This window comes from Poeciliopsis prolifica, unplaced genomic scaffold (assembly GCF_027474105.1).
Source record: "Poeciliopsis prolifica strain line A6 unplaced genomic scaffold, Auburn_PproV2 SCAFFOLD006, whole genome shotgun sequence".
NCBI lineage: Eukaryota > Metazoa > Chordata > Actinopteri > Cyprinodontiformes > Poeciliidae > Poeciliopsis > Poeciliopsis prolifica.
This window is the reverse complement of record NW_026562381.1, coordinates 6,202,188-6,217,500: the sequence shown is the minus strand read 5'-3', so window position 1 is coordinate 6,217,500 and position 15,313 is coordinate 6,202,188.

Here is a 15,313-nt window from a genome sequence, read left to right as displayed (position 1 = left end):
CAGTCATTCTTTTTTGTTTAATAACATACTCTTGAAAAATAGTTACAAATTTTCCTCCTCAGGTTTAGTTCATCAATTGCTGCGTCTCTGATCCGTGATTTGAAGCCCCTCTATGTACACATGTGCCGTATTTAAGTGTAATTGGCCGTATCATTGGCTTTTGTCTTGTTTACAAAGCGGACAACAGGAGCTGTAATTTAATTTCCTCCACCGCTCTGAAGCGCCACCAGCCGCCTGTCAGGCCGAGCAAAGTCTCTCTTTCCCCGAGCAGAGGGCAGGAGAGGCCCCAGGGCCATTCTGAAGAGGGAGGAGGACAGGGGAGGAGAGGTGGAGGGCGGAGGGCGACATCTGCCTCCAAATAAAAGTCAATATGAATGATATGTTGAGAAAGAATGGAGTACAGCTTCAGAGAAATGGGCTTTTATGATGCACGGAAAATTAGCAACTTCACTCAATATGCTTTTAAATTATGTCAGTTCTCTTCTGCATGCAATTCATTAAGCCAACAAATTTTCAAATAGCATATTACATTTTATTTATTTCCTTGTAAACTTGAACTATTTTTTTGCATCGTTAGATTTCACTCAAAATGGAAAAATTGTCTACAAAAGAGGTACTTTGATTATCAGGTGTTTTAGTGCGACTTTCACTAAGCTATGTGTGAGGAATCATCAATTTTACAACCAGCATGTGAGAAATAAAGCAGAAAATCTTTTATTCTTTAAAGAATAATGTGTTTCTGATAATTGCTTTATGTTCCTAATGATGATACTCTACAGATTTATTAATGCCACAGATTTTTGTTACAACAAAAAGAAAAGTGTGGTAGCCACTGAGCATGATGATTTTTATTACATCCATGTAAGTAACTGTGGTATTTTTGCTCCCCAAAAGTATATATTGCCCCAGAAAGAATAATATTTTCTTAGTTAGAATTACAGCTTTGGAAACTGAACAAAAGAAAAATCTCTCTACGAAAATAAAGAAAACCAAAAGTCCATCTTAACATTCACCAATCAAATTCTTTGATTGGTGTTTTAAATTTCATGACTATTTTTTATTCAATGTTTGTTTATGTAAGAAGAAAATCAAATGAGTTTAAAAGGCTAAATCAGTTTGCATCACACACATATAAATTAACTCTTTACAGGGATTAATGAATGAATGAGGTACAGAGTTGTGTGTGTGCATGTTTGTTTATCAGCACAGAGGGAAAGATGGCACATTAGGCCTGAGGGCACATCATTATTAGAGAGCCTGTTTCCCCTCCCTTTTTCTCCATTTCTACCTTCCCATGCTCCCCCTACCTCTAACCTCCCTCCACCAGACGCTCTTCATCCAGCTTTCAGAGGCGGTCAAAGGCCAAACCGAGTCGGCCAACGTGCGGAGGCCTTCGTGCAGAGCAGCGCTCCTCCTGCTCTCTAATTACGCCGTGATACAATGCAATATTCCTCTGCAACGATTCCCACATAAATTCATTCCACAAGCCCATTATAATACAGCGGGTGATCACAGCGCCCCAGCACAATACAGCATGATGCTGGCTTTTACATCGCCGCCAAGTGTGCCAAGTCCCCCTGGTTGAACGGCAACCTGGTAGGCATTAACTCAACATAATGTCTCACAAATTAAAGTATTGCTGGGGCTACCACCACGGCGTCAGATAAATGTGCTCTATTAGGAGGCCCCAAGCTGTGAGCAAAACAATTGATTGCTTGTTTGTGTTTTCATATGGCAATTGTGCGCATGCAGAGTGATGGATGAGATCCCATCATCTCAGGTTGCCTTTAGTCGATTGCTGCTTGTGTTTTTCTTTTCCTCATCTAATTGGAGTGCTGGCCTGTCCTCTGACGTGCACCTTATATTTTCTTTATTGAGTCTATAGGAGGGAGGTGGTTGCAACAAAGAGGGCAGGAGGAAAACTGAACCTTAGCCAGTAATGATGCAAGAGCCTTCCTGGCGCTAACTGCAGCAATGTTCACACCATAAAACTACTTTAGCTTCTGCTACTGAGTCACACTGGATTTATATTTCCTTGTTTGTTGACACTACACATTTATTTTTGGATGCAACTTCAGCCTGTTTCAAGTATCACTTGACAGGAGATCAAATAAGGTCAGCACGTCATATTTACTTTTGCATCAAAAGCATTTTTATTTTAACTTTCTGGTATGTCTGTTATGGCAAGTGGAATGTTTAACACAAGACAGCAATCAAGTCTATTATTGAACATGTTAGCACTAACACTCCACAACACCTGAATGCATACATTATGAAGAGTTATTATTAAAAAATAACTCAACATATCTGCAGAGTAATCAGGCTATGCTGACACTGAAGATCAGGTTTTCTTTTATGACAGTTTGCAAAGTACAAATTTCATAAATTTAAATCACACCCAGGTCATTTCCATATGTGGTCATTAATCTGAAATGGGTTGACCTCAATCTGAATGGGCATGTCACATTTCATCCAGCCTTTGCATTATTTACAACAAATGTACTAGACTGCATTTGGAACCAAGAAGTACAGAGATTGAATGTAAATAATGGCAAAACAAACAAGGGAGATGTTGTGATTGTTGTTCTACGTAATATTTGCACGTTCCTACTATTATTTAAAGTTGCAGGCTTCAGCTCTGTCTGAATAAGAAAACTGCAAGTTACAATTAGTTATTGGTTCTGTTGCTAAATCCAGCACCCTTCAAAATAAAAGTCTTGCCAAAACACTATTTACAAGCAGAGAATCAGAACTGATATGGATAGCATCTATGTTTCTGCAATTGCAGCATGAGGTATTAATATTTTTGCAAGGCCCTGTAGATTTTGACATTCGATGCATCAGTGACGTCTGGTTTAGTGAATAAAATATCTTTAACCTGATGCAACAGATGTTTCTTTATAAGGAATGATCTCACATGCTCTCTATAGAAAATTGTTTGGAAAGGTTCTGTCTTGTGGTATCAGAATTTACCTATTTTTCTATTAAAAATGTTCCATATTCAATATTTTGCAAAGTCAAACGTACCTTTTTGCAAGTTTGGCATTAAATATATGAAATACTTTCTGAAAGATATAACTCAAAGTATTTTTACACCCTTGCACAGTTTTTTTTATCCCTATTGATGTTCCCTAGTGTAAATCACAAAATGACAAAATTCAATGTCTTTGCTTTTCTTGCACATTGAATGTAAAAAAAAATGCAAAAAGGGTCAGACTCAATGTCATCTTAAATCTGTCCTTCCTGGTTGCATTCATTCTCACCAAAGTGAAGCTCAATATTTACGAGGGGCTGTGCTTCATTAATTGCTGTTTAGTCAAAACTAGTGATGACAGGAGGTGCAGTGAAATAATGAGTCAGCCCCACAAACTTCAACTTTGTCTTACTATGAAGAGAAATTAATTATGGAGAAGACTCACGTTGGACTGTTTCCATTTTAAATGACATGTGACTTGATATAATGCATATTGACATTGCCTAAACGTTTAATGGATCAAACCTTTATAATATAAGATAACCTTGGGAAAAGAAGTGATATTTACCTAAAGAAGATCCATGATGCATCAGTAGTTGCAGAGTTTCATGCATCAGATGGTGATTCTCTCGTTGTAAACGGGGCTTTTTATCTTGGAAATGCAAGCAGGCTGCAGCAGCAGCCAAGACAGCTAATTGCATTTTCCATCTCGGCAAGAATGGAGGATACCTTTCTATGTTATTAATCATAATGAGTGGGATATAATAAGCTCCCATACATCATGTGTCGACAGTCATAGTTTCCCGTTTGCAAGCCCAACCACAGTTTTTTTTTTTTTTTTTTTTTTAATGGCTCCAAACTGAATTAATGTATGCTGGATCTGACGCTATTATCAGTTGTGAATAATATTTAAGGCCTTTTGGGTTCAGTCACTGAGACTCTAGATAAATATATGTTTTGGTTGAAGAGTAGTGTTTTCTTTCTTTTGATCCAATATTGCTGTTGTCAAAACGAACAATGTAAACATCCATCCACCTTAATTCTGTAAGAAATGTCATTGACAATTTTACTGGAAATCAAAAATAATGCTGCCTTTAACCTGGAAGTTGGAAGATGAAGCTGCAACATTCCAGTTTTCAGTTGGAGAAGTATTGACGGTTTGTTTGCACCAGCGCAGTCGCTGAAGAAACAGCTGAAACAGAAAAAAAAAGCTTTCAATGTGCTGGTCTGTTTATATTCCGACCCTCACCTATGGTCATATGGATTATGATGAAGAGAACGAGATTATGGATACAAGTGGCCAAATGAGCTTTCTTCATAGGGAGGCTAAACTCAGCCTTAGAGTCCAGGGTGGAGTGTCACCATTCGGAGGGGAACTCGAAGTAGAGCTGCTGCTTCTCCACATCGAAAAATGTTTGTTGAGGTCTTTCTGATCAGGATGCCCACCGAATGCCTCGCTTTGGAGGTTTTCTAAAGAGAACAGTCGGAGAAGTTCTCCGTCTGTTCTGCTTCCCAAGCAGGTGTTGGGAAGCAGGAGCCATTCAAAATGTTCTGAAAATGACCACTTGCTGCTTCATAAATGTGCAGTTACTGGTGGGTGAAATGTGATACAAGCAGCAGAAACATTTCATATGAGAACTTGAAACTTTGACATTCAACTTAACCATTAAACTATTATTAATTGAAAAAGTTGTAGTTCATTATTTTAAAATTTTAACTAAAATAATTAAATATTTGTACTCATAAATTTAATACAAATAAAAAAATAGATATTTATAAATTTGTAAGCGTAATTGCAAGATTAAAGTTTCTTTTGATGGTGAGTTTGATAGCTAAAAAGAAGTATATTTACTTCTTTTTCATGTTTTCATAAAAACAGTGTCATTATGCAAGACACGGACAAAGAGACACAAGAGTCTGAGAGCAAAAATGATGTAGCTACAGAATTAAATCTTTTTAGTCGATATTTCAGTTTGCATGCATGCTGTAGCATTAAGTGCCTCATCTTACAGCAAGCTGCTTATTTTTTCCTGTTGTCGACCTTGCATTTCTAAAATCAACTCGAGGAAGCCAATCTTCTCACTATGTTTAATAACAGGAAAAATGAAAAGCTCCTGAAGGTAGCCATACCTCCTGAATGGCTATCTGGAGAGAGAAACAGCACTGCAATGCAATTTATTGTGAGTGAGTACACAGCCCTTAGGCTTCTTCTTTGAAGGAAAAAAACAACTAACAAATAGGAAATAAAAGCATCTCTCCTCTTAATCCGCCACACCTGAAACGTGACAGACACAGGTCAAACACTTCTTACCTCCTTCCAAGTTAGATAAGGTCTGAGTCGATCTGGTCAGCATTTCAAAAATGTAATCAATCTTGGAAAATGTAATCAGATACAGTCCAACTCTAAGCCACACTGCCCTTTGGGAGGCGAAGAGACACATTCATTTTAGTGAAGAGGGCACACAATCTCCCTTTTGTAATTAAGAGTACCCAAATAAACTGTGTGTGTTACCCCTGAAGTGGAACAGTTAGAAACAAATAAAAGGCTAATGAAGAAATGATTGCTGTTTTACGGCAACAAGAAGGAGAAGGACTCGTAGAGCAGCTCAATGACTGCATGCAGCAGCACAAACTGGCTCTGCAGAAATCCCTTCAAATAAATGACAAAACTGTGAGCTCATAAAGTGGACTTACTTACTATCCAATATATGAGCTTGTGAGCCAGTTAACTGGTTTGCTCATTTCTTTTGTTTGGGGTGAAAAAAAGACAAGTGATCAAGAAATCAGAATTAAGGTCTAACTGGTGCAGTCGTGTGATGTCATGAGTTTTAGCATCTTCACTCTGGTTGACAAAGACGCTTCACTGCCATATTAAGAAATGCTTGAACATTGTTGTGCACATAAATACACACCAAGGTTTATGATCAATTCAAGTGTTCAAATTTTGGGGTGATTAAAATAAAGTGAAAAAAAAAAAAACAGGTTGGCTGAGAACTCTTTAGTTCAGTGGCATCAGTGACTCGCTAAATTGTGGGAGCCTTCAGGTCATGAACCTTCAGGTCACAGTCTTTGTTCTACTATGAGAATTTTTTTTTAATTATGAAGAAGTTTTACACTATGTTGGTACGGCTCTTTGTGTAACATCAATAAGCCTCAAACTGGAGCTCAGACGCCTCCTGTTCACCCACCTCTGATTCCCGTCCCACCTGAGCGAATAAAATGTAATTTCTCATAGTTTCAACTATTCAGTTTTCACAGTATGAGATTAACATTATGGATGCTAACTGTTTTAGCTATGTTACTTCATCTTGGAGTGATGCTGCCAAAATTTGAGATAATTTTTTTATAAAAAACCTCATTCAGTATAATTTAAAATATAACCCTCCCCTCGCAAGTGACCACAAGAAACTTACTTCTATTGTCTTACAACACTTCTCCTTTTAACAAAATGTCCTGTTCACAGAACATGTCGCAGGGGTTGTAGTATTATATGAGATGCAAAACATTTGTCCACTTGTTGAGCTCAGTCCTTAGGCCCTTTCTTAAATTTCATTTTATATTATGAATTAGAAACTTTGTAAATAAAATACTTATTTTCTCTAAGTGTTGATTTCACAGTGACCTCCTGGAGTCCGTCTGAATGGAAATTCAGAAAATAATTTCAGCCATTCAACCTTGATGTCTTGTTCTTTGCATTGCATAAGGAGATTACCCCCAAATCCAGCTAATTATTTTTCTATTAATCTGATCAGTATTATGACACTACATTAGTCCAGGATTCAGACTTTTGATTTATGTGACTTTCCTGTAATTTAGTTTTTAAGGTGTTGAACACATGTAAATTCACATTTAGTTTTTTTTTGTGTGTCATCATGATGATATGTGTGCAGTTTATTTACTTGCGTTGATAGGAGGCTCTGTCTCTGGACATATTGTGTCATCATGACAACAGACAGTCAAGCAAGTTATGTGTTCTCACCACAGTAGATATGATCAGGAGTTTTGTCTCTATTTAAAATCAGACAACATGTTTTAAAGGTCACTGTTATTGGCAACAATTTGCACAGTGTCAAAAAGAGAGTTGGGTGATTATTTTAGGAAAGTGATTATATGATGCCTTGCAAAAGCATTCAGACTTTTTTGACTGTCCTTTAAAAGAAATTTTATGTGAAAGACCAACACAAAGTGCAGTATATTTGTGAAGTATATACTGCACTTTAATCTTTAATATTAAAGATGACAGAAAATACATAAAGAATAAAAATATGATTTTAATTTTCCCCATTATGAGTCAAAACTTTGAATTAAATTTGTTAGAGACATAATGGATAAATTCACAAAACTGTGTCTTTTTTATTTTTTATTCATTCACTTCTGCACTAGATTTACAAAGTATTTTGCATTAAGTACATTCAACCATCAGCACATATTTTCCATCAGGTCACATTTTTTTCTCCTTATCCACAGAAACATCAGGTTCAGAAAAAATCAGATTATGAAAAATGTTTCCACACAGTGACTTCTATGTCTTGTGCAAATGAGGCACTATTTTATATTTTAAGATATAATTTCTCTGTATGAGACACAATTCCTCTCTTCAGAATGCTGTTACAAAGTCAATATGTGGAGTGGGTGTTTTTACATCATTGTCACATATTATATATTAGAGGATAAAACAAATATAATTTTTAAAACTTTGAATTATAAAATAATTTCTTGTCGGCAATACTGTATAATTGCACCAATTTACGATCGACTGTTAGAATAAAAGGGAAGTTGATGTTTTCCTGGCCATTGTTATTCTGTTATTTTGAGTAAATTCAGAAATAAAAAGTTTTTTGATTTCTCCAAATATTACCTGACGTGATGGCAGTAGGAGGACTGGACTTCTAATTACAAAACTTTTTTTTCTGAAGGCAATAACGTAATTTTAGGCTGAGTTTAGAAAAGTTATATACATACAAAACAAACCAGCAAATTAGTATTGAATAAAGGTTAAGATTTACCTTTAACTGAGATAAATAAGGAGTTAAATAGTTAAATTAAAATAATTTGGTGAACAAATCCATCCTTCACAAGTCCATAAAAACAGTTGAATATAATTAACTATTCATATTTCTATTGGAAGAATACATATATCCGGTGAGTGATATTAATTCTTAACAAAGAGAAAATATAAGAATACAAAACAATTTTTACATTTATGGCAATTTTACTATATTGTACAGTTCCATTGAATAAATATTTTTGTTGATTTTTTTTTTAAAGCATTTCCTCATAAAATAAAAAAGATTAGATTAGACTTGCTCACAGTCTCACAAGCTGTGAAGCACTTGATCGGACTGAACATGCATCAGCTTCTTATAATTAAAACGTGTCTGCTCCTCTATATTTCTTGAAGCGCGGGCCTTTTGTTTCGTGTTTACGTTCCCAGATGGATAACTGACGGCAGATCAAGACACTGAGCCACTTGTGATGAAAGGTTTTGACTGCACAGATGAAAGTTTGTGAATTCCAACGTTCAACTACATATCTGGTTACAAAGCGAGGTCAATCCACTTGTGGTGACTAGATTTTAGTGTTCAGGGCGCCGTATAGGTGGAGAAAAACTCACAGCCGCAACAGAAGCGTCGGGTATTTTTAACATTTCAGCTGTCCACCTCTTTTTTGTGTGGATTGTGCTTCAGAGAGGAGCTGAAAATGTTTGATGAAATCTCATCAAAAAGTTGATCACCCATAGAAAGTGTGGAGCATACCTGCTGTTGCAGAGGCTTGTTGGAGTCACTGGAAAATCTGAAATCCAATCTTCCACATCTGTGTGTTTCCAGCGCTGCCAAATTTCCAACTACTGTAACTAAGAGGGATTGTTGTGGTTCACAGCAGTGCGACTTCTCCTCTCTGTTGACTGTCCACCCATAAAAGTGTCAAGACTGAAGTGTGTGGATTAGAAAATGAGTGAAACAGCGGCCATTTTCAGCAGCTTGTGTGAAAAGTCTCTTTCGCTGACAGCACAGCCTTCTAGCAGGAGGAAAACACATTAGTCCCAGCGGATAGCAGGTCCATAGAAACCAGATATGGTGCTTTTATTCAGAAGGACACGAGTTAATTTATGTTGGAGCTTAAAATGAGCCTGTTGCTGCTTCTTATGTTAACAAGAAAGCAGGTGTGTGGAGTGTAACCTCGGAGCAACTGGCTTTGCTTCAAAATTGTGTCTGGATTTAAATATTGTCTTAACTTTTCTTAACATCATGAGCAGTTTGTAAAGACAATGTCTATAAGAGTAATAATGTTTTGCTGGAGCAAATCCCAAGGATCTTTAAGCAGGCAAACAGAGAAACATGCTGCTGCAAGTTTCTACAGCTTACAAGTTACCTAATAGGGTCAGTGAAGGAACACATTCACAAGTGATACATGGCAGCAGAGTCAGAGACAGAGCGTGACACTGTTGAATTTTGCATAGCATGTCCAAGCACGTAGAAGGCATCCACTAATATCCAAACATTCCCATCTGCCATTGTTTGGCAAACAGGCAGCAGAGCTCTGAGAAAAACAGCCGCTTCTCCCTCCCGGCTCTCATCCAGTGATCGACACGCTGACTCATGGAATGAGCACTTCAGCTGAGGTGGAGGAGAGGCATCTGGACAGCATCTCGTGGCTGGATCCTCTGAACCATCCAGCCTCTTGAAACGTTTTGTCGCCATGCTGTCCAGGCTGCACCATTTTCATTCCAGCGCAGACGTTCTGGTCCTCCACCTGTCATCTGCACTCTGAGCTTCCTGAGGCCGACTTGCTGACAGCCTCTGAACGTGAGGGGAGTCACAACACCAGCAGCCCAGAGATAAGTGTAAAAATGCACACAACTAAACGGATTTACCTGCCGCTGTGCTCATAAGCTAATAATAAATGTATAAAAAAAGATATGTTGGGTATTTTTGGATGTAATTGTCCAAAAATAGCAGAGATTTTGCAACTCAAACTTTTTTTCCACCTTTGCACCTATGGCATGTAAATAAAGGTCTTGGTTAATAAAAACTGTTTTAGAAAATGTCTTACCTGAGGGAAGGTTGTTTCTCTGTACTTTCATTACCAACATTAAAGGCTCAGACAGATAAGGCATGCTCAAGGTTGCTTCCTGATCTGAGCATGCCTTGAAACACCAAAAGCAAATTTTAACTGTTTTCAGATTAAAATTTGAAAACAATTTTAATCTTGCTTTAAATTTTTTTTGTTCTAATCAACTGCAAACTACTAGTAGCTTATAGAAATTTGCTAGACTTGCATTTAAGATTCACATGAGTTTTAAAGTGTGTTATATGTTTCAGTTATTGTCATCAACTTGTTTTAGCAAGTTTCTGAATTCACATCCGGAAGACGTTACATTGCAACGCAGAAAACAAACGTAAAGAATCCATCTGGGATGTTGCAATCTTCCTGTTTCTTGCAGTCTATTTATTTTACATGTAACTTATAAAACAAAATCAATTTCTACCCTAATTATTAAACTTTAAAATTTAGATAACTGTCAGTGTTGAAGTAGTTTAATTTGATAACCTGATGTCACACTGTTTCTTAAATTGCTGTCTCTTAAAACACTTTAAATAGGAGCACTGATTTGAGGAATATGTATAGATTATGACGTGCCTCCACTAAAACTAATGCCTTTTTATTGTGATGAAGCATTTAAAATTCAAACATCTTCATTTTTTTCTTTTATACTCAAGTGATTTCCTGACGATCTCGGGATGAAAGTTCAGTGCTATGTTGATAACCCACTGATAATGATGTGACCCACTTGTGGTCACATCATTATTAGCTGAGTTAATGAGAAAGTGAGGCCAAAGCTGTCAGCTACTTGAAGCCCTAATGGTGAGTGAGTCTTCATCAGTGCAGACAGAGCATCTGCATAGCATGGCATGAGATTAATTAGAATTTTAATCAGGTCATTACTGTGATATTTAACTACATTTCATAACACTTGTGTGTTGCATCTTTTTCAATGCTCATGTCCCTTTTTTTGACATGTCTAAATAATCAGAAGCAGCTTGGATTACCAGACGATAACAGTAAGGGTGGTGCTGTGCAAGAGGAATAAATCTTGAATGCATTATCATTTATTTTACCATTTCTATGCATCAACAGAAAAGTGTGGTGAAGGAACTTAATCCCCCAACAAATTACACTCTTTGACTTTGCAACTTGTTTTGTGCTAAACTTGGTGCTTATTAAATGACTAAATCATGATAGCTTCTCTAATTTTGTCCTCAAATTCTCTTAGGAACAAAAGAAAACCATAAAATCTTACTAAGTAATTTTGGTCTAGTTCAAGCACTAATATCTTAGTACACTTGAAAAATGAAAGAAACTAACTTACAACTAACATTTTAGGAAGATAAATGAGCTGGGATTAAGATAATAACTTATTAATATTGATTAAAAAATACTAGATAATTTCACTTAAATCATGGGGGGAAAGGTTTTGTTATAAATTAAATTATCTGCCACTGGAAGTTGTACTTTTTCATCTTATTGACTTAAATCAAGCTCCAATATATTTCTGAAAAGTGACTTATCAGTATGTTTTGTCTTATTTCAACTGTACTGAGATATTTGGACTGAAAACTTGATCAAAACTACATGTTAAGATTTTGCATTTTTACAGTGGGACTCTGTTTTGCATTCATCTTTGTTTTGCTGCTTTCACTTTATTTCTTTTTGGGTTAATTAGTGCATCCACAAAATTACAAATGTTGTCATTTAATTTAGCTTAGCTGTAAAGCTTTTTCAAAAATGTCCGTCATCAGTTATTTCCATCTCATCTCCTTGAGGTTTGGTAGTTACCAGCCCCTTCAGGTCTTTTGGGTATCGTGAGCACTTACTCACTGCTGGAGACAGTTTGCATTCCACTCTTAAATTTCAATTTGTTTCTCGCTGGTTCCTCTTGTGCCCACCTTCGATGCTATAATTACATTTGGGCAATGGGGTCTACAGTATTTCAATTAAAGGGAAATGGGGCACATTCCCCTCTTTTACCCCCCTCTTTTCGATTCTGGCTGACATGAGTGCAGTGTTGTCATGTGATCGCAAGATAAGGCCAACCAAGCAGGACATCCAGCTGGGTGTAATATTCCAAGAAAAATATTACCTTGTTAAAGGTACTGCAGCAGCAATATTTACTTTGATACAAAACTTTCGTAATGAGCAAACTGCATTACATGGCAGTCTTTTTCCAAATGTTCCATTAAGGAATAATTAGAAATAGAATAAGCAAAAATTTAATGTCTGTCTCTCTGCAGGTGACAGTAAATTGTCTTTGCCATGGTTCCTCTGTGAAAACGCAACATATAAAAGAACAATTAAAGACAAAACAACTGCATTAAAACATCTGTTGAAACTCACTCAAGACCATCAAACAGCATGTGAACCTACAGGGGTGAAACATAAATCCAAGAAGCTCATAAGATTGTTTTCAACGCGCTTCGAACGGGACAAGATTTGCAGTCATTAACATTGGCTTGGATCATCGGGGGAAATCACTATGACCCAGGCAGTTCTGCTACTTTTATAGATACAGATGTGAGTTTTCACAGGATGCCAGGACGCCCTCAGCCACCATCTCTAAACAGGTGAAGTATGAAGCTCAAAGCATTGATGCTGGGCCATAATAATCCAGGATAAACGGAAAGAAACGCTACCCTCATGGCTTTGGACTCATTCATTCATCAGCCTGTCTCTGATCTCCTGCTTGAGCTGTGTTACCCTCAGCTTGAAAGAAGCAGAGGAGATCAGGTTAATGGCCATTAACAGTGAAGATGGTTACAGAGATAAAACCTTTGATCTTTTCTGATGAGACAGAGGAGTGTCACTCAGATTTCCTCTTCACTGTAAGTTGTTTTTGTGATGAAGAAAACTATTAATCATTCAGATGAACGCTGTTGTGAAGCACTCAGATTCTTGATTGGAAGAACTTCAGCTGGAGTTTACTCAGTTCTCCTACTTCTTAGATGTAAAACTACACATGTTGTATTTTATCTGGAAATTTGCATTGAAATTCTAGCATCACACTAAATACTTACAGAGCATCTTTAATAACAAATATATATATATATATATATATATATATATATATATATATATATATATATATATATATATATATATATATATATATATATATATATATATATATATATATATATATATATATATATATATATATATATATATATATATATATATATATATATATATATATATATATATATATATATATATATAAATTGTTAATTGGCTGAATTTGGACTTCATATATAGATTTCTAGAGCTCTGGAAAGAATGAAGAGACCACTGCATTGAACGCTATTGAAAGCCTCATGGTTATTCCACCAAATACTGATTTCTGAACTCTTCCTGAGTTAAAACTTTATTATTGTTTTTCAGTTAATATAAACTTATTCTCTTTGCATTATTTGAGGTCTGAAAGCACCATCTCTTTTTTGTGATTTTGACCATTTGCAAATAAATACTACATTTTGCTTGGAATTTTGAAGACGTGTCAATAGTTCATAGAATAAAAGAGCAATGTTAATTTTACTCAAACATATACTTATAAAATGTAAAATCAAAGAAAATGATCATTTGAAGTGGTTTCTTAATTTTCTCAAGAGCTGTATATTTAGAATTTACATAGAATACCGTCCACAGTTATTAAAACTATGAGTAAAAAATGACGGAGTGTTAAAATAATCTTTCCAGTTGTCCTGGAGACTTTATTAGTTAGCCTACAGTTAGTTTTGGAGACATCACCATCCTTGCCCAATTCCTGACTGCACAGTGCCAAGATAAGCTTAAGCCAACTTCCTGCCTCATTTGTCACAGTTCAAGTTGTGCCAAATATTTTAATAATATGTGAGCAGTTTTGCGCATGCAGATTTTGGTTGCACCCCATCGAGATCATGTTTATATAACATGTTTCCTTGTCTTTCACATTTTGGGAACATAAAGGTGTCCCAGTGTTTTGTCAGAGCTATATCACATGGAAATAGGTTTTCAGAGTCTACTAGTTGATTAAAATTTAAATATAAAAAATGTGTTGAATCAATTTTATTTTGATTTTTGAAGATACAAATTAATGCTGATTTTGTTATGTCATTAAAAAACAAAATAAAACTTAAGGTGAATGTTCTCAAGTTAAGCGTTAATTTATAATAGATTTATAACTGCAGTATCTGAATAATCAAGAAAAACATTAAATTTGTTTTTCCATCATAAGAAATGAAAAAATAGCTTCTGATTTGCCTCCAGTTAATCATTTTTTAAATTGTTTTTAAGCTTCTTCTGTCGTCCATTTGTTACTTCACTAAATATTTTATTCATATGTAAAGACAGAACTGAGGTGTGTTAGTTTGTGTGACAATAAAATAATAAAAAACCTTTACAACACACAATCAAGAAATGAAATATTAGAAAAGAACCTTTGCCTTGATGGATAACTGTCCTTACAAGCTGAACCAAATGTTCAAATCTGTTAAAACTATCAAATGATTAAACATAAACATAATGTTAAACTAAACTCACATCTGTCATCTTAGTTAGTTTAGTCTACAGTGACTCTTTTGCTTAACACCATCTTCTCCCAGCTTTTGTTTAGAGTCAAGATATCCAGTCTAATCTGGATTTCAAGATAAGGAGTGAAGAAATACTGAGGAAGGAAGGACCCCTATGTGATGGTGAAGTCAAGGAGCCTGCATGCTCCAATTCTCACATCTCCAACCTCTGCACATTCAGAAACTGAGAGGAGATAGGGGCCAGAGGAAGGCATGTTTGACTCATGACTTGTAATCGTGCAACCTAATGCACGGACAATGGTGGTTAATGGGGTGTGGACTGCAGTGTCTGACTAAGTGCCATCATTCATGCATTTTCAAGCCTCAGTGGTTTCGCTTCAACTGTCAGAAATGAAATGCATAATTGAAGAATGCTTTACAGTCTGCAGAAAGAGGATCTGAGGCGTCTTCAAGTATTTTCAGTGAAACTGGAAAAGGATTCTTAAAACTAAGAGCCACATGCACCAACCACTAGAGGGAGCCTTGTTTTATACAGAAATAATTTTAGACACTCAGTTGTATATTTTAGAACATTTCAAGCACCTCCCACAGTGAGACCAGAAATTTTGTGTGAACTTGGAAAATCTCATGTTCGTGTAGGCCTATTTCAATGCAAACACATTACAGTAATTTAATTACTCAATTTCAGTGTCAGTTGACTTGTACAGCACCAATTCACAACATGGCAATGCATGGAAAAAGCAATTCAGTCCAATCACCCAGGCACATTCGAAGT